We start from the raw sequence: 24,610 nt of genomic DNA, 5'->3' as shown, positions 1-24,610 counted from the left end.
ATAACCAGAGTTAAGACATACTTATATACTAATATAGTTATACCTGGTGATTTCAATGTAGTGCTTTCTACACTCGATAGGTCTTCTAAGCACAGCATCTCCAAAGAAACAAGAGCTCTAAATGATACACTGGACCAGTTGGATTTCACAGATATCTACAGAACTTTATGTCCAAACGCAACTGAATAAACCTTCTATCAAGTGCACATGGAACTTTGTCCAGAATAGACCACATACTGGGTCACAAATAGGTCTGAACTGATACCAAAAGATTGGGATGTCCCCTGCAATTTTCAGACCAAAATGCTTTGAAACTTGAACTCAACCACAAGAAGAAATTTGGAAGAAATTCAAACACATGGAGGTTCAAGAGTATCCTGATAAAAGATGAAAGGGTCAACCAGGAAATTAGAGAAGAATTAAAAACATTCATGAAGGGATCCCTGGGTGGCGCAGTGGTTTGGCGCCTGCCTTTGGCCCAAGGCGCGATCCTGGAGACCCGGGATTGAATCCCACTTCGGGCTCCCGGTGCATGGAGCCTGCTTCTCCCTCTGCCTGTGTCTCTGTGTCTTTCTCTCTCTCTGTGTGACTATCATAATTTTAAAAAATAAAAGATAATAATAAAAATATAAAAGCGGAGACTTACAGGTAAAAAAAAACATTTATGAAAACTAAAGAGAATGAAGATACAACCATTCAAAATCTTTGGGATACAGCAAAAGGAGTCCTAAGAAATAAATATATCACAATACAAGCATCCCTCAAAAAATTGGAAAAACCTCAAATCACAAGCTAACCTTACACCTAAAGGAACTGGAGAAAGAACAGCAAATAAAACCTACACCAAGCAGAAGAGCGTTAATAATGATCTGAGCAGAACTCAATGAGATAGAGAACAGAATAACTGTAAAACAGATCAACAAAACCAGGAGTTGGTTCTTTGAAAGATTAATAAGATAGATAAACCATTATCCAGCCTTAATAAAACAAGAGAAAAGATGAAAAGACTCAAATTTATAAAATCACGAATGAAAACGGAGAGATCACAACCTATACCAAGGAAATACAAACGATTTTAAAAACTTTTTGTGAGCAGCTATATGACAATAACTTAGGCAATCTAGAAGAAATGGATGCATTTTTGAAAACCACATGACCAAAACTGGAACAGGAAGAAATATAAAACCTGAACAGGCCAATAACCAGAGAGGAAATGCAAGCAGTCATCAAAAACCTCCCAAAACATAAAAGTCCAAGGCCAGATAGCTTCCCAAGGGAATTCTATCAAAAGTTTAAAGAAGAAACAATACCTATTCTACTAAAGCTGTTCTGAAAGATAGAAAGGTATGGAACTCTTCCAAACTCATTCTATGAAGCCAGCATCACCTTAATTTCAAAACCAGACAAAGACCCCACCAAAAAGGAGAATTATAGACCAATATCCCTGATGAGCACAGATGCAAAAATTCTCAACAAGATTCTAGCCAAATGATCCAAACTACATGAAGATTATTCACCATGTCAAGTGGGATTTATCCCCAGGATGCAAGGCTGGTTCAACATTCATAAAGCAATCAATGTGATAGATCATATCAAGACAAAGAAAAAACAAGAACCATAGGGTGCTCTCAACAGATGCAGAGAAAGCATTTGACAAAATACAGCATCCATTCCTGATCAAAACTTTTCAGAGTGTAGGGATAGAGGGAACATTCCTCAACATCTTAAAAGCCATCTACGAAAAGCTCACAGCAAATATCATTTTCAATGGGGAAACACTGGGAGTCTTTCCCCTAAGATCAGTAATGTGACAAGGACGTCCCCTCTCACCACCTCTATTCAACATAGTACTAGAAGTCCTAGCCTCAGCAATCAGTCAACAAAAATAAATGAAATGCATTCAAATTGGCAAAAAAGAAGTCAAACTCTCCCTCATTGCAGTTGGCATGATATTATACCTAGAAAACCCAAAAGACTTCACGCCAAGATTGCTGGAACTCATACAGCAATTAGATAGTGTAGCAGGATGCAAAATCAATGCCCAGAAATCAGTGGTATTTCTATACACTAACAATGAAACTGAGAATAGAGAAATTAAGGAGCCAATCCCATTTACAATTGCACCCAAAAGCTTAAGATGCTTAGGAATAAACCTAACCAAAGAGGTAAAATATCTATACCCTAAAAATTACAGAACACTTTTGAAAGAAATGTAGGAAGACACAAAGAAATGGAAAAATATTTCATACTCATGGATTGGAAGAATTAGTATTGTGAAAATCTCAATGTTACCCAGGGCAATTTACACATTTAATGCAATTCGTATTGAAATACCATGTACTTTCTTCAGAGAGTTGGAACAAATCATCTTAAGGTTTGTGTGGAATCACAAAGGACCCTGAATATCCAGGGGGATATTGAAAAAAAAATCAGAGCTGGGGGCATCACAATGCTGGATTTCAAGTTGTACTACAAAACTGTGATCATCAAGACAGTATGGCACTGGCACAAACACACATAGATCAATGGAACATAATTCACAACCCAGAAATGGGCCCTCAATTCTATGGTCAACTAATATTAGGCAAAGCTGGAAACACTATGCACTGGGAAAAGGACAGTCTCTTCAATAAATAGTGCTGTGAAAATTGGAGACCCATGTGCAGAACAATGAAAGTAGACCATTCCCTTACACCATACACAAAGATAAACTCAAAATGGATGAAAGATCTAACTGTGAGAAAACAATCCACTGAAATCCTAGAGAATAACACAGGCAACACCCTTTTTGAACTTGGCCACAGCAAATTCTTGCAAGATACATCTATGAAGGTAAGAGAAAAAAAGTAAAAATGAATTATTGGGACTTTAATCAAGATAAAAAGCTTCTGCACAGAAAAAGAATCAGTCAACAAAACTAAAAGACAACCTACAGAATGGGAGAAGATAGTTGCAAATGATCCATCAGATAAAGGGCTAGTATCCAAGATCTATAAAGAACTTCTTAAACTCAACAGCAAAGAAATAAACCTTCCAATCATGAAATGGGCAAAAGACATGAACAGAAATCTCACAGAGGAAGACATAGACATGGCCAACAAGCACATGAGAAAATGCTCCGCATCACTGGCCATCAGGGAAATACAAATCAAAACCACAATGAGATACCACCTCACACCAGTGAGAATGGTGAATATTAACAAGACAGGCAACAACAAATGTTGGAGAGGTTGTGGAGAAAGGGGAACCCTCTTGCACTGTTGGCGGGAATGTGAATGGGCACAGCCACTCTGGAAAACTGTGTGCAGTTTCCTCAAAAAGTTAAAAATAGACCTACCTATGACCCAGGAATTGCACTGCTGGGGATTTACCCCAAAGATACAGATGCAGTGAAACACCAGGACACCTGCACCCCAATGTTTATAGCAGCAATGTCCACAATAGCCAAACTGGAAAGAGCCATAGTGTCTGTGGAAAGATGAATAGATAAAGAAGATGTTATGTGTGTATACACACACACACACACACACACAATGGAATATTATTCAGCCTTTAGAAACGACAAATTACCACCTTGGTAGTAATCTTCATCTTGGGTAGAAGTGAACCGTATTATGCTGAGTGAAATCGGCACTCAGCATAATTGACTAAATGCAAAGTCAATAGGAGAAGGACAAACAGTATATGGTCTCATTCATTTGGGAATATTAAAAAAATAGTGAAAGGGAATAAAGGGGAAAGGAGACAAAATGAGTGGGAAATATCCATGAGGATGACAGAACATGAGAGACACTTAACTCTGGGAAACAAACAAGGGATAGTGGAAGGGGAGTTGGGCGGGTGGATGGGGTAATTGGGTGATGGGCACTGAGGGGGTCACTTGAAGGGTTGAGTACTGGGTGTTATGCTCTATGTTGGCAAATAGAACTCCAATAAAAAATATACCAAAAACAAATAAAAATAACACCTGGACAGATTTTACCTTGTTCACAAAAAACAAATGAAACATACAGGGCATGTGGGTGGCCCAGTCGTTGAGCATCTGCCTTCAAGTGAGGTCATGATCTCTAAGGTCCTGGGATAGAATCTCACTTTAGGCTGCCCACAGAGAGCCTGTTTCTCTCTCTCTCTCTCTCTCTCTCTCTCTCTCTTTCTGTGTCTCCTGAATAAATAAAATCTTTTCAACAAGAGAGAGAAATGAAACATGCAAAATATTTAAAATAATTTTCCAACTTTAATATTAAAATGTGGTATTGGGATGTCTGGGTGGCTCAGCAGTTGCATGTCTGCCTTTGGCTCATGTGATGATCTACCAGGGTCCTGGGATCAAATCCCACATCGGGCTCCCTGCATGGAGCCTGCTGGTCCCTCTGCCTATGTCTCCACCTCTCTCTCTGTCATGAACAAATAAATAAAATCTAAAAAAAGACATGGAAAAAACCTAAGTGTCTACGAAGGATAAATGGATAAAGAAAATTGGTGCGTACACACACACACACACACACTGAAATAGTATTCATTTATAAAAATGAAGAAAAACTTCCATTTATGACAACACAGATGGACTCTGAAGATATATCAAGTGAAATATGTCAAAGAACAACAAATATTGTATGATTTCACTTACATGTGGAATCTGAAAACATGAATGTATAAAAATAGAGAGTAGATAATGGTTTCCAAGGGCTGAATAACTGGGAAGATGAGAAGGTGTTGGTCAAAGTGTAAATAAATTTTCATTTTTATAATAAATAAATTTTGAGGATCTAACATGCAGCATGGCAACAATAATTAACAATGTTGCACTGTATACTCAAAAGTTGCTATAAGATTACAGCTTTAATGTTCTCAGCATAACAATGACAACAACAAAATGAGAGTTGTGAGTTAAAGTGTCTGTTAACTAACTCTACTGTGGTAAATATTTAGCAATATATATGTATACCAAATTATTTCTTTTTATACCTTAAAATTATACAAGTATTATATATCAATTATATTCATTTTTTAAAATATTCTACAGGGTTTGTAAATAGTAAACCCTTTGGTTATGTTCCAAAAATAAGGAAAAAAGATCAGCATTACCAAATTGTCTTAAATCCATTCACAACAACATTCCAAAGGGTTTTACTTAAAGTTAATTGTGGAATGCCTGGGTGGCTCGGTGGTTCAGTGTCTCCCTTTGGCTCAGGGATTGATCCTGGAGTCCTGGGATCAAGGCCTACATCAGGCTCCCTGCATGGAGCTTGCTTCTCCCTACATCAGGCTCCCTGCATGGAGCTTGCTTCTCCCTCTGCCTGTGTCTCTGCCTCTCTGTGAATAAATAAATTAATCTTTAAAAAATAAAATAAAATAAAACATAGAAGTTAATTGCCTTTTCCTTGAAGGATTGATAGTCACCATCAAGACTTTTGTCTTTCACCGACTCCACTTCCACACTCTCTACAGACAAATACAAATCTGTTTTTTTTTTTGGGGGGGAGAAAATATTTGTTTTATTTTGTTGTTATTAATTAATTTATTATTTTTTTAAATTTTCCATAACTATTATCCTCTTTTTTTTGCCTCTCTTTCCCAGTTGGGAGGCCCTAAGAAGTATTTTTCCCTGATTCCAGGTGGATTTTTGGTCTGTGATAGAATAGACAGGAAACCAAATTGTAAGAGCAATGTATTTCCTTGTCCAGCCACTGTGGGTACTGAGGATTGCCTGGTCTCTACCAGAGGTAAAGAGTCATAGATAGATAGGTAGATAGATAGATAGACAGATAGATAGATAGATAATAGATAATAAACAAAGGAAATGAGTTCTGTCAAAGGTTCTATTTACATGACTTCCTTTTACAGGTCATGTACCCCTTCCTTCCTCATGGTATGTGTCACACAATGAGTCTGTCTCTGTGTCTCTCCACTATCTATAATATATCTATACCTATGTCAAAATTCATCTATAATCAATCTATCCATTTTTGTAATCATTATCATCATCATCAACAATCTACAATGTTCTAAGTTTCTTGGTTTGATCAATTTTATTGATAAATTTGACTACCTTGTAAAGAAAATGTTTAATATTTGTATCATTCTTTTGCCTAAAACAAGACAATCTCTGTGAATGTTCCAAGAATTTAAAATAATGATCAGTTTAGAAATAAAATAAAATATGGTTAGTTTAAAATAATAATTAGTGTATTTTATACTTTCTTTTTTGAGACTTTATTTATTTATGAGAGATAGAGAGAGAGAGAATGAGTAAAGGGAACTGGCAGAGGGAAAGGGAGAAGTAGACTCCCTGCTGAGCAGAGAGCCCAATGTCTGGCTCCATCCAGGACTACAGGATCAGGAACTGAGAGGAAGGCAGACACATAACCAACAGAGCCACCGAGGTGTCCCTATTTTCTTTGATTCACTTTTAAATTATATCATACATTTTAAATTATTTCATCTGTTTTTACATGAAGGCATGTTATAGTTCATATTAACAATAGATTATTTGTAATGTCTCCTTATATTTTTTAACAAATTTAAATTGTTTTATTTCAAAGTAAAGTGTTTGTTCTTACAAGTTTATGATTGTAGCTTTTTAAAAATTCATTTAATGATGACAGTTATTGTTATTCATTTTATTGCCTTTCACAGTGGATTTCATCTTATATATTAAAATTATAACATGAATTTATATACTGCAAAATGACAGCAATATTATAATGCATTAGGTTATGTGTTTGCTTCTCCTGCTTAGTTTCTATTTAACTTGTCTCATTCTATGAAAAAAGAAAAAAAACATCAGAATGTAGTGGCTTAGGACAACAACCACAGTATTCCTCATAATTTGAGTGTTTAGGTAAATGGAAGAGATTCAGTTGGGTCAGATTTATCTATCCTCATGTGGTGTTAACCAGGAAAATAGAATAGGCTTGAAGATCTGAGATGAATTCACCCAAATGTCTCATGTCTCTGATGAAATCACTTTTATACTAAGTAGTAATAAATGGGAAATGAGCAGAATTCACTTCTATGACCAGAAAAGTGTCTGGAATTATTAATGTGCTAACTCATGGCTCAAAAAATAAATATGGAACGTTCCGTGTTTCCTAATGGATAGAAATAACCAGCGAAGCTTTACTTCTGCCACATTCTATTGGTCAAGGCAAGACAAAAGATTCAGAATGAAGGAAAAATTAACTACAGCACTTGATGAAGAAGTATATTTATATGGGGATGGGAAGAATTAGCTGTTTTCTTTGCAGACACTCTGACATAGCATACAATGGTGTCTGCTGTTCTGAAAAAGAAGGAAGGAGAGAAGAAAGAAAGAAAAAGAGAAAAAGAAAGAAGGAAGAAAGAAAGAAAGAAAGAAAGAAAGAAAGAAAGAAAGAAAGAAGAAAGAAAAAGAAAGAAAGAAAGAAAGAAAGAAGAAAGAAAAAGAAAGAAAGAAAGAAAGAAGAAAGAAAGAAAGAAAGAAAGAAAGAAAGAAAGAAAGAAAGAAAGAAAGAAAGAAAGAAAGAAAGAAAAGAAGGAAGAAAATGTGCTTTCTGTGTGTAATTTTGTTATTTATTCTTCGGTGCCCATTTTTTTTAGAATTTTTTGTTTTTCACTAACTTCTGGAACCCATTTTAGAAATATATTTATCAAAAAAATCAACTCTATTTTATAACTTTTAGTAAATATTTTATTTGCTTTTTAAACCATTTATGATTTATGCAGTTCCCTATGTAGCTCTATAATTGTTCCTATTCTGCTACTTGCCCTATTAACTTTTTAAAGTAATTTCAACAATTAAATTAATATATGTGATGCCTAGTTGAACTATCTTCAGGGTTTTGAGGGATTTTGCTTCCATGTGAGAAATTCAGTATACTCACATACGAATGTGAATTCTTCTTTCTCCATTCTAAATCCTTATATATGGACATATTTTCCCTTACATGTAATGGCAAATTCTTTCCTTCAGAGAATCATAATAATCTGCTAGTCAACCATCTTATTTTCATAGAGTTTTCTAGTAGAGTTATGGGTTGATTGACTTTTCATACATCTTTGCTCTTATTTCTCGTGTTTGGACATGGCAAAAGAGATTCCGATGTCTGTCTATTCTATTCTCTTAGTTGATTTACCTTGGATGAGCTGCAGTCTATTTACAGAAAAGCCGAAAATGGACTCCATACATCAGCATTCCCAATTCTTATGTCCTTTGAGAGTTAACCATCCTTGATTAGTTCCAGCCCACATTCTAATTGCCAGGAAACACTTAAAATGGTACATAACTTCCCTTCAATGATTGTTCTCTTCCTTCTGATCTGAGAGTTAAGCAAATTTGAGTCAAAGTTCTTTCATTTTTCCCTTTTCATTAACTACCAATATATTAAAAAAGAAAAACAGGGCTGGGGGCATCACAATGCCAGATTTCTGGTTGTACTACAAAGCTGTGGTCATCAAGACACTGTGGTACTGGCACAAAAACAGACAGATAGATCAATGGGACAGAATAGAAAATCCAGAAGTGCACCCTCAAGTTTATGGTCAACTAATATTCAACAAAGCAGGAAAGACTGTCCACTGGAAAAAAAAACAGTCTCTTCAACAAATTGTGCTGGGAAAATTGGACAGCCACATGCAGAAGAATGGAACAAGACCATTCTCTTACACCACATACAAGATAAACTCAAAATGGATGAATGATCTAAATGTGAGACAAGAATCCATCAGAATCCTAGAGAAGAACACAGGCAACACCCTTCTTGAACTTGGCCACAGCAACTTCTTGCAAGATACATCCATAAAGGCAAGGGAAACAAAATCAAAATGAATTATTGGGACTTAATCAAGATAAAAAGCTTCTGCACAGCAAAAGGAACAGTCAACAAAACTGAAAGACAAACCACAGAATGGGAGAAGATATTTGCAAATTACCTATCAGATAAAGAGCAAGTATCCAAGATCTAGAAAGAACTTATTAAACTCAACAGCAAAGAAATAAACAATCCAATCATGAAATGGGCAAAAGACTTGAACAGAAATCTCACAGAGGAAGACATAGACATGGCCAACATGCACATGAGGAAATGCTCTGCATCACTTGCCATCAGGGAAATACAAATCAAATCCACAATGAGATACCACCTCACACCAGTGAGAATGGAGAAAATTAAGATGACAGGAAGCAACAAATGTTGGAGAGGATGTGGAGAAAGGGAAACCCTCTTGCACTGTTGGCAGGAATGTGAACTGGTGCAGTCACTCTGGAAAACTGTGTGGAGGTTCCTCAAAGAGTTAAAAATAGACCTGCCCTATGACCCAGCAATTGCACTGCTGGGGATTTACCCCAAAGATACAGATGCAGTGAAATTCTGGAAGACCTGCACCCCAATGTTTATAGTAGCAATGTCCACAATAGCCAAACTGTGGAAGGAGCCTCGGTGTCCATCGAAAGATGAATGAATAAAGAAGATGTGGTCTATGTATACAATGGAATATTCCTCAGCCATTAGAAACGACAAATACCCACCATTTACTTCAACATGAATGGAACTGGAAGGTACTATGCTGAGTGAAATAAGTCAATTGGAGAAGGACAAACATTATATGGTCTCATTCATTTGGGGAATATAAATAATAGTGAAAGGGAATAAAAGGGAAAGGAGAGAAAATGAGTGAAAGTATCAGTGAGGGGGACAAAACATGAGAGACACCTAACTCTGGGAAACAACAAGGGGTGGTGGAAAGGGAGGTGGGCAGGCGGGGGGTGGGGTGACTGGGTGATGGCCACTGAGGGGGGCACTTAGCAGGATGAGCACTGCGTGTTATGCTGTATGTTGGCAAATTGAACTCCAATAAAAAATTAAAGAAACAAACAAAACAAGAAAACAAAAAACCTTACCAATATAAATATGTGCTACCTCAATATTTATTTGTGAGAACTTAGGAATTCTTAATGTGTAGCTAATAATGCAGTTCCTTCTTTCTTTTTTCTTATCCTTTCCTTCTATGTTCTCCTGCATCTCAAAAGTCTCCAATCTTGGTCATTTTTTTAAATTATAGTTTTCCTAACTCTTGCCAACATGCACCTCTCAGTCTTCCCTTTCAGTTAGAATATTTATCATTATCTCTATATTATTCAGGGCTTGTTCTATGTCTATAACTCTGGCACTATGAATACAGCAAGAAAAAAAAAAACAAGATAAATTCTCATGACCAATCATGATGATTTCCTTCTGGTCTATCAAGCATATTCTTAGGTAAGAAGTCTTCCCCATTGAGGAACTTATTAGAGTTGCTAAATTATTTATTACTTCACCATGGCAACTCCCCCAACTATTTTCAAAGAAAAACAAGTAAGCAAAAGTGAAGTGTTCAAAGGAAGTGCTAATGTGTAAACTGCTGAAGTACTGAGACAATTTCTGAATGGAATGGAAAGAAAGCAACACTGGCCTGCAGATGACTGGCCTGGAAGTAGAGGGGCTTCTTGTCAGATGAGGTGAGATCTCAAGGGTCAAAGTATAAAGATAAATGTTTTCTTGAAAGTCTTGACTGCATTATTAGGACAGAGTCATCATAACAGTGCTTAACGTGTCACATACTGGTTAAGACAAATAAAATGTATTATATATATATTATATATATCATATTGAACAAGCAACTCAAATGTGTAATAGTTTGTCTGAACATATCATTTCTCTTTCACTAGACTCAAGCCCCTTAATGTCACAACCGATGTATTTTCTTCCTTGGATCCCTGAATTTTGCAAAGTGCTTAAAAATGGAAAAGATAATTTTATTAATGATTAATAAGCTAATTGGTAATTAACTAATTGATTAATAATCAGGTGGGTACTTTGAGCTTAGTCATCATCTCCATAAAATTTATGGCAAATTAACATAATTTTAGGTCTAAAATTATGAGATTCATGAGATTAATGAGCTCCGCAGGGAGTTGAAGTTCACTCGTTCCCAGGTCTACGACCTTGAAGCAGCTCTGAAACTGACCAAGAAAATCCGACCACAAGATGTTCCAGAGACAGTGCCCAGTGAGGACGTGTGCAGCGCTGCGCCCACCATGAGACTGAATGAGCAAGAGGAAACTGGGAGAATCATCGAAATGCAACGTCTGGAAACCCAACACCTCAGAGACCAGATCCAAGAGCAGGAGCAGGTCCCGGGCTTCCACCCCCTTGCTGGAATTCGGCTTCCTTCCCTGGTCCGGTCAGAAGTGGATTTTGAGGTGCAGACCAACTGATCCCCCCTGAGGAGCCATCTGCAGGTACCCTGGGAGCCCGGCACCTCTGTGCCCAGGCCAACTCTGTGCTGTCCCTGCGGTCCCCACAGCACTGGCCCTACCAAGCTTTTTCTCCTGCCCGGCGGAACTTGGGACATGGCCAGAATAAAGATGTTTGCCCATAAAAAAAAAAAAAAAAAAAAAAAAAAAAAAAAAAAAAAAAAAAAACACACATCTAGTTGGAATTATAAAGTATTTTGCCTTTTCAAATTTGTTTCTTTCCCTTAGCAATATTCATTCAATATTCTTCCATGCCTTTTTGTGGCTTGATAACTTATTCCTTTTTAGACCACACTTAAAGGATCAAGTTGGAATGTTCACTAATAATTAAGTTTTTGATATCAAGAAGAGATAGACATAATGGAAACATAAAATATTTTCACTGCCCTAAAAATCACCCTTGCTCCACTATTCATCCCTCCCTCTCCTAGCCTGTGACAATCATTAATCTTTGTACTGCCTCTACAGTTTGCCTTTTCTAGAATGTTATAGAGTTGGAATAATTATTTTTTATGTTTTTATTTTTAATATACATATATATTTTATTGAAGTTTGATTTGCCAATATATAGTATAACACCCAGTGCTCATCCCGTCAAGTGCCCCCCTTACTGCCCATCACCCAGTCACCCCATCCCCTCGCCTGCCTGCCCTTCCGCAATCCTTTGTTCATTTCCCAGAGTTAGGAGTCTTACATGTTTTATCACCCTCTCTAATTTTTTCCACTCATTTTCTCTCCTTTCCCCTTTATTCCCTTTCACTATTTTTTATATTCCCCATATGAGAGAAACTGTCATTTCTCTGATGACAGTCAGAATGACAGACAGAATGATGACTGTCATTCTCTGATTGACTTACCTCACTCAGCATAATATCCTCCAGTTCCATCCATGTCAAAGCAAATGGTGGGTATTCCTCATTTTTAATGGCTGAGGAATATTCCATTGTATACATAGACCACATCTTCTTTATCCATTCATCTGTCGAAGGACATTGAGGCTCCTTCCACAGTTTGGCTATTGTAGACATTGCTGCTATAAACATTGGGGTGCAGGTGTCCTGGCATTTCACTGCATCTGTATCTTTGGGGTAAATCCCCAGCAGTGCAATTGCTGGGTCGTAGGGCAGGTCTATTTTTAACTCTTTGAGGAACCTCCACACAGTTTTCCAGAGTGGCTGCACCAGTTCACATTCCCACCAACACCTCAAGAGTGGTCCCCTTTCTTCACATCTACTTGGAATTATAAAGTATTTTGCCTTTTCAAATTTGTTTCTTTCCCTTAGCAATATTCATTCAATATTCTTCCATGTCTTTTTGTGGCTTGATGACTTATTCCTTTTTATCACTGGATGATATTCCATTGTATGGATGTGCCATAATTTCTCTATCTATTCACCTATTGAAGGACACTTTAGTTGCTTCCAAGTTTTGACTACTATGAATAAAGCTGTTAAAAACACTCGCATGCAGGTTTTTGGTGGGCATCAGTTTTCAAATAATTTGGGTAAATGCCAAAGCAAACAATTGCTGAATCATATGGTAAGAATATGTTCAGCATTGTAAGAAACTTGTTAGACTGTATTCCAGAGTGGCTATACTAGTTTGAATTCTGATCAACAATGAATAAGAGATTTTGTTGCTCTATATATGCACCACCATTTGCTGACAACTGTTTTGGATTTTGACCATTCTAATAGGTGTATGGTGGTGACTTGTTATTTTGATTTGTGACTTCTTCATGGCATATGATATTAACATATGTTGAACAAATATATGATTATTTGCCATTTACAAATCTTTGGTGAACGGTCTAGATCTCACTGTTCTTCACGTCCCAGCTCATAAGGCACTGATAACCTCTGACAATCAGGAAGCTGAAGCTTTAGTTACTCACCCTGCGATAGATAGAGTGGATTGGGTACATAGAAAGAGTGGCCACTACAGTGCTCCAATTAGATGGCATATTGCCAGGGATGCTGGATTGCCCTTGAAGTACACTGACCTGATTAACGTAATAACATCCTGTTGTGTGCTCTAAACAACACCTGGTGCACTTGTCAAAAGAATTTGAGGCCTATCCTGGAGTTTCCAACTGGAGAGGAATTGACAAACTGATAATATTGGCCCTCTCCTTCTGAATAAGGGTTCTAAATATGGCTCGGTTTGTGTGAACACTGCATCTGGCCTAACTCAAGCTTTTCTCTGATGCTGTGTGAATGAGGCTGCCACCATTATGGGATTAAATAAATTGAGTATTATGTATGGATACCAATGTCAAATTGCTAGTGATTGGAGATTACATTTCAAAGGTCATGATGTGCAAATCTTGGTAAAGGAGCGTGACATTGAATGGAGGTTTCATCTTCCCTTTAACCCACAATTACTAGGGTTAGTAAAAAGAAAAATAAATATTAAAGCAACAAATTATATTGTTTTTTGGGGGGGAGGGTTTACATTTTTTCTTAATTTCTTTTTTTTGTTTTTTTATTTATTAATGAGACACACACACACACACAGAGAGAGAGAGAGAGAGGCAGAGACACAAGCAGAGGGAGAAGCAGGCTCCACGCAGGGAACCCGATGTGGGACTCGATCCTGTGACTCCAAGATCCTGCCCCATGGCCAAAGGCAGGTGCTAAACCACTGAGGCACCCAGGCATCCTCCCAAAATTATATTGTTAACAGGTAAAACCACCTTGGCCACATGTACTAAAGAATTAACCCAGGACATCTGGGTGGCTCAGTGGTTAAGTGTCTGCTTTTGGCTCAGGACATAATCCTGGGGTCCTGGGATCAAGTCTCATATCAGACTCCCCACAAGGAGCCTACTTCTCCTCTGCCTATGTCTCTGCCTTTATCTCTGTGTCCCTCATGAATAAATTAAAAAACAAAATTAACCCTAGCTTTAATACATTTGAATGACAACCATTTGGGCCTGTGCCCAATATGCTAGTCTAGGGAACTATGACAAGGAACCCAACACCATAAATGTGTGGAAGTCATGAAAAACAACCATTGTCAAAACTCTCACCCAGGATCAATGTGCTGTGCTACTGAGAACACCAAGCCCCATTACACCTGGAAAATGAATTATCTACTGCAATTTGCACTTGAACATCCCCAAAGGATGGGTGAGTTAATTCACACATCTGGGTGAGGGGGAACTGCTAAGTCTCCACTGGGATCCCATTGCCCTGAGGCAAGCCAAACTTATGCAAACTTACTTTATATAAAATGAAGCATGCATCATTGAAAGAGGAGAGAAGATGGGGGTCCTGGTCTGACATATCCCATCCTCAGTCTATCTCTTCATGCCTAACAGTGCTTATTCATGATAAGCACTTATTATGTCAGTCCATATTTATGATATTCATAACAGTTAAAATTCTCAAAGATGCAGCCACATTAACCTCTAAAGAGTATGGCACAGGTGTAATCTTTGTACAAGGGGAAATCCTTCTCATACAAATTCCTACTAAGTGTCTTTTCACCCTTAGACTTCTGCTGCTTCTATGATGTCCAGCAATAGGATGGGCATCTAAAATAAATCAACACAACTGTTGGGTATAAGAGAAGCTGCCCCTTGCAACCTCATTAAAATTGTGAGTGTAAGTATTGTCACTCCAGGGAGGGGACTGGAAGGCCTTAAAACAGTACATTACAGCAGAACAAGCTAATATAATACTGCTAATTCATCTGGTGTTGCCAATACTGACCCAGAAACTTAGCCTGTGGCTTACATTATTAAAGACACTGGATAAGGCATTTTTTTCTCTCAGATAAACTAAGAAAAAAAAACAGCTCATCAATTTGCTTATTTAAAAGATACTGGAGGGGTGCCTGGGTGACTCAGTGATTGAACATCTGCCTTTGGCTCAGGACTTGATCCTGGGGTCCTGGGATTGAGTCCTATATCAGGCTCCCTGCAGTGAGCCTATTTCTCCCTCTGACTATGTCTGTGTCTCTCATGAATAAATAAAAAAAATCTAAAAAAAAATAAAAGGTACCAGAAATATAACCATCAGAGCAATGAGTGACTATACTCAGATTTGGGATGGGTTTGTGTGGTTTACTCTGGGTTATGGATACTTGAACACCTTAGGAATCCCAGGTTGGAAGCAGAACAATCACCCTAATATACGAGAAACATGAGATGAATACCACTGGGGTTGTGTAGTTATTTTGTCATATTAAGGGATAGTGACTGGTTTAGCACTCATTGATTATGACACCCAGGTATTTATTGGGTAGCATCAAATGAAACCTAATGGCTATGTGGAACAAATCTTTGGCTATGATTCCCACCTGGATGGTTGGGCCATTACACATTGTGCTCTCCCTGGGGACAGGTAAGAATTCACCACACAGTAACAATGGCTGCCAGTCTCTTTCTCCTCAAGACCAGATTAACATATTCTGTTCTGGTGTGAATATTTATCAATTAGGTACATTTGAATCACTTGTGCTTCAGCAGTCCAATAAAACACATACAATGAGGATTGCATTATTTCCATGGAAGTGATTATGAGTGCGATAGAGTTGTAAAATTATTATAGTTATTACTTTGGAATAATATATTACTCTTAAAAAACAGAAAACAGGGATCCCTGGGTGGCGCAGCGGTTTGGCGCCTGCCTTTGGCCCAGGGCGAGATTCTGGAGACCCGGGATCGAGTCCCACGACGGGCTCCCGGTGCATGGAGCCTGCTCCTCCCTCTGCCTGTCTCTCTCTCTCTCTCTCTCTCTGTGTGTGTGTGTGTGTGACTATCATAAAAAAATAAAAATTTATAAAATAAAAAAAGAAAACAGAAAACAAATTTAATTGCATCCTGAATTTCAGTATAACCTATTATCATTAATAAAATGTATAAGTATCAGGATGCCTGGGTGGCTCAGAGGTTGAGCGTCTGCCTTTGGTTCAGGGTGTAATCCCAGAGTCCCAGGATTGAGTTCACATCGGGCTCCCTGCATGGAGCTGCTTCTCCCTCTGCTTAATGTCCATCTCTCTCTCTCTCTCTCTCTCTCTCTCTCTCTCTCTCTCTCTCTCATAAATAAATAAATAAATAAATAAATAAATAAATAAATAAATAAATAAATAAAATCTTTAACAAAATAAACTAACTTTGTAAGTGTCAACCTAATTAATACTGGTAAATTTTCAGTTCCTTTGGATCTGAATAGTAAAACAACTTCCTTGTTGAGTAAATGCATGGAGTTTAGGTGGGTATTGACAAATTGGAAAGAGGTTTAATCTGAGATTGCTAATAACATTTTCATTTTGTGATGAAGAAAATTAAGGGTGTGATTTTAAAACATTATCTGGGTTGAAGTGTTGTATTGATTTATTCTGTATGTCTAAAGAATGAAAAATAAGAATAAAAATCAAACAGAAACACTACATAAGTTTAAAAAGCCTGATGTACCAAATCTTCATCCAAAGTGGCTCTGAATTGACAGATACAGTTTTGGATTTACAACATGGGGAAAGGAAGCATTGTTTGTTAGCTGGATATATGCCACAAAATTCCTGAAACTTTTAGTCAATCAATAATGTCCTCATTCCAGAAATGGCCATAAATGTGGTTATAACTGAATTAAATATAAAAAATAATGAATATTTAAACAATCTTCATTAAAATATAAGAATTATGTTGTTGCCCAGGACTGTGCTTTTTCAACAATATGTACAAATAAGTGCTGTTTTTAAAAACTGACTGGAAAAAAGAGAGACACTAAAGAGAACTTAGCAAAGCATGAAAATAATTAAGGAATTTACTGTCCAGACTTGCCCTTCTCCAACACCTTCATGGCTGCTCTAGCCACTTCCTTGTTGCAGAGGCTGTAGATGAGGGGATTCAGCATGGGAGTGAGGATGGTGTAGAAGACAGAGACCATCTTGTCCTGGGTGGGGGAACGATCAGAAGTGGGCTGCAGGTATATGAACAAAGCTGTGCCATAATACATTCCCACCACCATGAGGTGAGAAGAGCAGGTGGCAAAAACTTTCCGGTGACCCTCTACAGATGCTATGTGAATGACAGCCACAATAACACGAGTATAGGAAGCAATGATGATCACTACAGGGAAAACAATCATTATTATACATCAGTAGAAAAGAACTTCTTCAAATGTTGATGTGTCGTTGCATGAGATGATGAGCAGGGAAGGAAAACCACAGAAGAAGTGGTCTATTTCCCGGGACCCACAATAGGAGAAGAAAAATGTAGCTACAGCATCAATGATACAATCAGTAGAGCCCAGGATCCAGGAAGATGCAGCCATAAGTCCACAAATTTTAGGACTCATAAGATTAGGATATCTTAGAGGGTAGCAAATGGCAATATAGCGGTCATAAGCCATTACTGCCCACAGGAAGCATTCACAGCCAAGTAGTGAAGTATAGAGGAAAATTTGTGTAGCACACTCTACCACAGAAATGGAATTGCTGCCAGACAAATAGTTAAAAGCCATCTTGGGTACAGTGTTGCAGATGAGCATGAGGTCCATGAGGGACAGTTGGTTGAGAAAGAAGTACATGGGTGTGTAGAGCTGAGTGTCCAGGTAGATGAGGAGAATCATAGCAGTGTTTCCCATGAAGGCCACTGTGAAGATGGCCAAAACCAGAGAAAAGAGGAAGATGTGAGTGGGGCTGTAATTGAAGATTCCCAGAAGGATGAAATCAGAGTTAAAAGTCTGATTGTCCCATGCCATGAGGAATGTGTTTTTTATCTAATACAACAAAAAGTGATGTCACTTCATTAATTTGGTGAACATGTACTCAGTGCCTTACAAAGCATGTGATTGTGGTAAACTATAGATCAGTGATTATGCTGACATCAATTTATTAGGAATTTCAAAAAACAAGAAGCATAATAAAGGGGGGAAATATGTTATCTTGGTACTAATTTATACAAGTGTGGAATTATTCCTAAGCTCAGCTTCTAAATAACTTTTGAAAATTAAGATAATAATATATGTTTTATATAATTGATAGTGTGTCTTCAAAAATGGAAATTCCCAAAAGCAATTAGACAGTGCCTTGAAACATCAGGAATCCTTTACAGGTTAGTCAATAGAGAAAGTAAGCGTCATTCAGCATGTGGCAGAAAAAGTAACTGAGATAAAAGAGTGCAATATGAAACTGCTTTCATGATACGAGGTGATTTTACTGTCAGCTTAACCAAATCTTTACATTTGTCAATTGCTTTGCAATTTAGAGTGTTTCATTTGTAATTTATAGCAAATATTCTATGCAATAAGTGGACAAACTGAGGAAATATTTTGATTACACAACTATAAAAGCTGTGCTCTGTTCTTGTATAGCCCAATGTGGTAGAGTGACTTGTGTTTCCTCCAAAAGAGATGTTGAGTCTTAAGTCCTAGTATTTCAGAATGTAAACTTATTTGAAAATAATTAACTAAGGGCACAGTTGATTAAGTTGTCTGACTCTTGGTTTCAGCTCAGGTCCTGATCTCAGGGTTGTGAAATCAAGCCCCAAGTGCAGAGTCTACTTGTCTCTCTCTCTCTCTCTCTCTCTCTCTCTCTCTCTCCTCATCTTCCCCACCTCCATGCTCTCTATCTCAAATACGCAAATATATCTTAAAAAGAGAAAATAATTAGCTAAGATGAGATCATGTTGAAACAGAGCAAACCCCAATCCAATGTGACTGATGTCCTTAAAGACTTCCATGTGAAGATGGACACAAGAATATTGTGTGATGATAGAGGCAGAGACTCAAGTTTTATATTTACATATCAATAAGTTTCAGTGATTGTTGGTCATCACCAGAAGCTAGGAAAGAGGCATGGAACATATTATCTTTCTTACAGCTCTCAGAATTAACCAACCCTGCTGATATCTTGATTTTAGAACTCTAGTAGTTTCCATTACTGTGAGAGAATATAGTTGTGTCATTTTAAACCATCCAGTGTGTAACACCTTGTTATGCTTCACTAGGAAACTAATACATCTCATATCTCCTAACTCTGGGAAACGAACAAGGGGTGGTAGAAAGGGAAGTGGGCAGGGGGGGGTGACTGGGTGGTGGGCACTGAAGTGAGCACTTGATGGGATGAGCACTGGGTGTTATGCTATATGTTGGCAAATTGGACTCCAATAAAAAATAAAAAAAATTACTACATACAAAATGGAAATTCAGAGAAGCTTAAGGTCCACACATTCAAACAATACTTATGAAGATTTATGCGTTGGGCACTGGCAGTAAAACAGCACTCAAAAAAAGAAAAAAAATTAATATCACTTAGCCTAACATATTGTAATCAGATGGTGACAAAAATATCTCAAAACACTATGAAGCTATGGAAAATAATTAAAAAGAAGATGTTACAATTACATTGGACTGTCCTAATCCAGGGAAGACCTCAGTCATCTGATGGTATCTGACTAAAGACTTGGGGGAAGTAAAAAAAAAATAGAGAGAGATATAGACCACCCTTTAAGAAAGAGCTACCCATATATAAATTCCACAAAGTGGAACCTACATGCAAAAAAAAAAAAGTAAAATGTATAGAAGATATAAGGAAAACAGAGATTTCTAAATTAGACTTATGTTCCATGTTCATTGTAGGATTTAAAATTCCATTTATGAGCTAATTATACATGCATGAGAAAAGTTCATATATGAAGATGGGTTATTCCAGGTAGTAAATAAATGTCATAAACAGAAAGACAGGTCTGATGATTAGAACAATTAGATAGGAATGCACATTTACTCATTTGTGCATCACATTTTTTTGGATGCCAAAAACAAAACCAAACAAAGAAGCTGTAACCTAAGAGTAGCAAGAGCAAATTAATCTGTAGAAGAAGATAGAACCTTGAATTCTGTCTCATGAGTTTGAATTGAATTTTTTTAAGTGTGGAGTTGGTAAAATACACTTTCTTTAAGTTGTAATTATGTATACAAATTGTGAATGATGCTGTAATAAAGAGAAAAACTCAAAAGTATTTAAATATTTCAAGACATGAATGATCATGACCTGCAAATACTAATCTACCAAAAGGGCATGTCTGCATTTTCATCTCATAATGTCTAAAAGAAGAGTAGCTGGATTTCATGACATGGTGATTTGGTGTACTGTAACAATGGTCCATAACAATGACAACTCATAAACCATGGAAGTCATGCCCAGAAATTAAGAGAAGAATCATTGAGTGAAATAATTGAAAAAAAGACATTTACTACCAGGATTTGATCAAAAGTAAAGCATTACAGAAAAATGATGCTGGACACATATTGGTGTCATCAGTTCTGGCTGCTATATTCTTTTGTACAGAAATGGTCAGGAAATAAAACAATTGAAAAAAGTTAAAAAAAATTCTCACATGATCAAAAGTGACCATAGCAAACCTGTTTCTAATTACAATATACAACCTGCATGAGAATCAGTAACAGGGTGGGATGCCTGTGTGGCTCAGTGGTTGAGTATCTGCCTCCGGCTCAGGGTATAATCCCCCAGTTTCAGGATCGAGTCCCACATTGGGCTTCCTGCATGGGGCCTGCTTCTGCCTCTGTGTGTGTGTGTGTGTGTGTATCATGAGTAAATAAATAAAATCTTTAAATTTTTTAAAAAAGAATCAATAACAGGGTTCATAGCTAACTACACTATCATTAATGAAGCTCAGTACTAGAATGTTGAATTAATAGATGGAATAACAGATACAAAATACATTGCAGGTAACTTATTCACAAATCCTAGGATATGAAGTTTAATACAGATGGTATATTATTTAAGTATTTGTGCTGCCGAAGTGAGCACTATTTAAGAAGTGCAGCAGTACTGAAATAATGGTTATCACCAGCAAGGACCAGTAAGGTTATATAATTAGATAGGGTTATGCTAATTTTCAAAAACACTGGCAATGCTTTTGCAAAAACAATTTGCAAAAATGCTTTATATGTATTAAATTTATTATTAAATTTGAAGTTATATAAAAGAACAAAAATATATATAAAGGTGTTAGGAGGGCACATAACAATGGTAAAGCATCTATGAATGTGAGATGGGCCCATTAAAAGAAAAGAGGATGAGGTTTAAACCTGTCTTTCAAATGATGCATTAATGTTCTTATTCTCATCTGCCACTTTTGTCTTCTCACTTGTATTCACCACCAATTTCTTTCTCACTTAAGAATACCAGCATTATATGAAAAAAGAAAAGAAATTGATTTTTTTTATCCAGCTCATCCATGAGCTAAGGGAAGTAACTTAACTCCTGCCATAATTCTCCTATCCCTACATACAAGATCATACCACATTCTTCAAAATAATATTTACAGATGAAACGAATGAATGACATAAGGTGCTTAGCATGAATATCACTTAAGAAATATAGTCAATTATCTCCATCCATATTTCCATGTTCACCAAAAGTTTGGCATTAATGTACAAATATTCTTACCTGATTATTTATATCACCTCTTAGTGTGAGTCTAAATAGTATATAATTCAGATGGAAGAGTACGTTACCAGACAAGAGAATTGCATATTTTGCATATCATTGTATTTCTATAACCAAAAAAAGGAGCACCTGATATACAATTGGAAACTATATTATTGTTGTTAAACAAATTGAAACACAAAGTAATGAACTAGAACCAAGAGGCACATCTAGGAATAGTTATTCATAGTATTCATGAGATCAGCCCAACAGCTTCATAACACCACTCATTTAAATATGATTCTAATTCTGATTATTATATTATTTAACATCCTGGAGAATCAACATTAATTAAATGGATACAGTATATACCTATGAAAATATACTCATCTATAGATATTGTTTTTTTATTTTTTTTTATGAGAGACAGAGGGAGGGGGATAGAGAGAGAGAGGCAGAGACACAGGCAGAGGGAGAAGCAGGCTCCATGCAGGGAGCCCGACATGGGACTTGATCCCGGGTCTCCAGGATCACACCCTGGGCGGAAAGTGGTGCTAAACCACTGAGCCACCCGGGCTGCCCTCATCTGTAGATATTGTTAAGCAGAAAATTATTAATATAGTTTTACATAAATTCTAGAAGCACTCACAGAACATGGAAATCATACCTGTTGTGAATTGTTTTGTTGTAAGCTTACCTTCTGTAGCTTCCTTGGGAAGCACAAAGCAGCAGTATACATGAAAAGGATTATAACTCTTAAATAATCCCTACTTGGCCTGACCATGGCGAAAAAATGGAAAATTAATTTTCTAGCCCTCTGAGGATTCTGTTCCCTTGTTTTTAATTATAGAAGTTGGCATTGTTTTCCATCTCCTCCCCCAGGACAAAGAAACAAAGAAATGGAATTAGCTTTCCTTTTCTTTTTTCTTTTTCTTTCTTTCTTTTTTTTTTTTTTTTTTTGAAAATACTTACTCTGGATAGATAATGATATCTCCTTCCTTAAGTTTTAGTTTGAACTCCATGGTACTTTCTGCTTCCTCTCACTGACATAATAATAAGACAAAAACATACTGAGTGCCTCCTATGTAATTGGTACTGTGGCAATTTTGTATGTAAACTTACAGACACAAACATTGCATGTGCCAGGCACTCTTATTTTTAAATTTTTGTTTTGTTCTGTTTTTTTTTTTTTTACATAATAAAACTTCCTAAGCCAATTGTCCAAGGTAATAAAGTTAATGAATGGTGGACAGAATTTTCCAGTGCTAAAGTCAGCTCCATTTTTGAATTTTATTAGGGCATGATTAGCACATGAAAATTTCATGTATTAAAGTTATTCAACTTGACATTTTGATCTATGGTTGTATTATGAAATGACCACCACAATCAACCTAATTAAAATAATTGTCACTTCAAATACTTACCAATAAACCTGTAGTATGAGAATACTTGAAATCTGCATTCTCAGTAAATCTTCAGAATGTAATAGGGTTTTGTGAACTAACTATAGTCACCATGATATGTAGACTATAGTTATCAGATATGTAGAACATACACAGTGGGATATCATTCATTCAGTTTCTATCTTTCTATCTTCACTCTTCCCTGCACCTCATCTCCCAATATCAGGCAAAAAATGCATCTCTTTACTTGGGCAGAATTGGAATTTTTTTGAAGTTCCCCACATACTTCTCAATCTATTCATATTTTCTTTAGTGTCTTGTATAACCTTCAAAACTATTGTTTTTGAAGTGATTCTCTTTATTGGATAGAAATGTTCCTGTGTATCTTACACGTGATTGCTCCAATGTGTGCAACATGTTTCTACCACTTTTCTTTCATTTTATTCAATACACATATTACATATATGTATTGACTTCTATATGCTGATCTTTAATCAGACAAGCCAAAACTGTAAGGTAACCAATGAGTAAAATTTGAGACTTTTATGGTTTAAGAGAATATAGAAGGAAGAAGAAATGAGGAAATGTATTAAAAGCAACATGTCAAGAATTCCTTCATTCCCCCCATATAATTATTGAAGTGGTGTACAGTTTCATGAAAAAGGAAAGGAAAGAACTCTGACCCAAATTTTCTCAACTAACAGAGCAGAGAAAGACAGCAATCATGCAGGGGAAGCTATGCATAATTATAAGCATTCCCTGGCAATTGGATCATGGATTGCATGTAATCATAGGTTGCTAAACATCAAAGAACATAAATAATTGGGAATGCATCAGTATGCGGTCCACTTTGGGCTTTTCTGTAAATAGACTGCAGCTCATCCAGAGAAGTTACTCAAGAGAACAGAATAAACAGGCACTTCAGGATCTCTTTTTCCATGCCAAACCACTAGAAACAAAACTCAATCCACAATTCTGATAAAAAAAAAACTATATAAAATCACCATGGTCCACCAGAAGTTATGAAGATTCTCTGAAGGAAAGAAGCTGATATTAAACACAGAAGAAAATATCTCCATGTATTTGAATTTAAAATGGAGAAAGAAGAATTCACATTGATATGTGAATATAACTGAATTTCTCACATGGAGGCTTAATTCCTCAAAACCCTGAAGGAGGCATCACACAAATTAACTTAATTTGTCAATTACTATTTAAAGTTTATAGATAGGAGATCCCTGAGTGGCTCAGCGGTTTAGCGCCTGCTTTTGGTCCAGGGCGTGATGCTGGAGTCCTGGGATCGAATCCCGCATGAGGCTCCTTGCATGGAGCCTGCTTCTCCCTCTGCCTATGTCTCTGCCTCTCTCTCTCTCTGTGTCTCTCATGAATAAATAAATAAAATCTTAAAAAAATAAAGTTCATAGATAGGATGAGTAGCAAAAGATAGACAACTAGAGAACCCCATAGCAATACGTATTTTCAAATATAGCTTAAACATCATTGTTTTGAAATACAGAATATATATTTTTAAATA

At 36.8% G+C, this 24,610-nt stretch overlaps 1 pseudogene; it reads right to left on the bottom strand.

Annotated features, from left to right (window-relative positions):
* Positions 1-17,043: 17,043 nt before the first annotated feature.
* LOC129515059 (olfactory receptor 2M3-like) lies at positions 17,044-17,982 on the bottom strand (annotated as a pseudogene).
* Positions 17,983-24,610: the final 6,628 nt, after the last annotated feature.

The sequence above is a fragment of the Nyctereutes procyonoides genome, unplaced genomic scaffold (genome assembly GCF_905146905.1).
Source record: "Nyctereutes procyonoides isolate TBG_1078 unplaced genomic scaffold, NYPRO_anot_genome, whole genome shotgun sequence".
NCBI lineage: Eukaryota > Metazoa > Chordata > Mammalia > Carnivora > Canidae > Nyctereutes > Nyctereutes procyonoides.
This window is presented reverse-complemented; position numbering and strand designations above follow the sequence as displayed.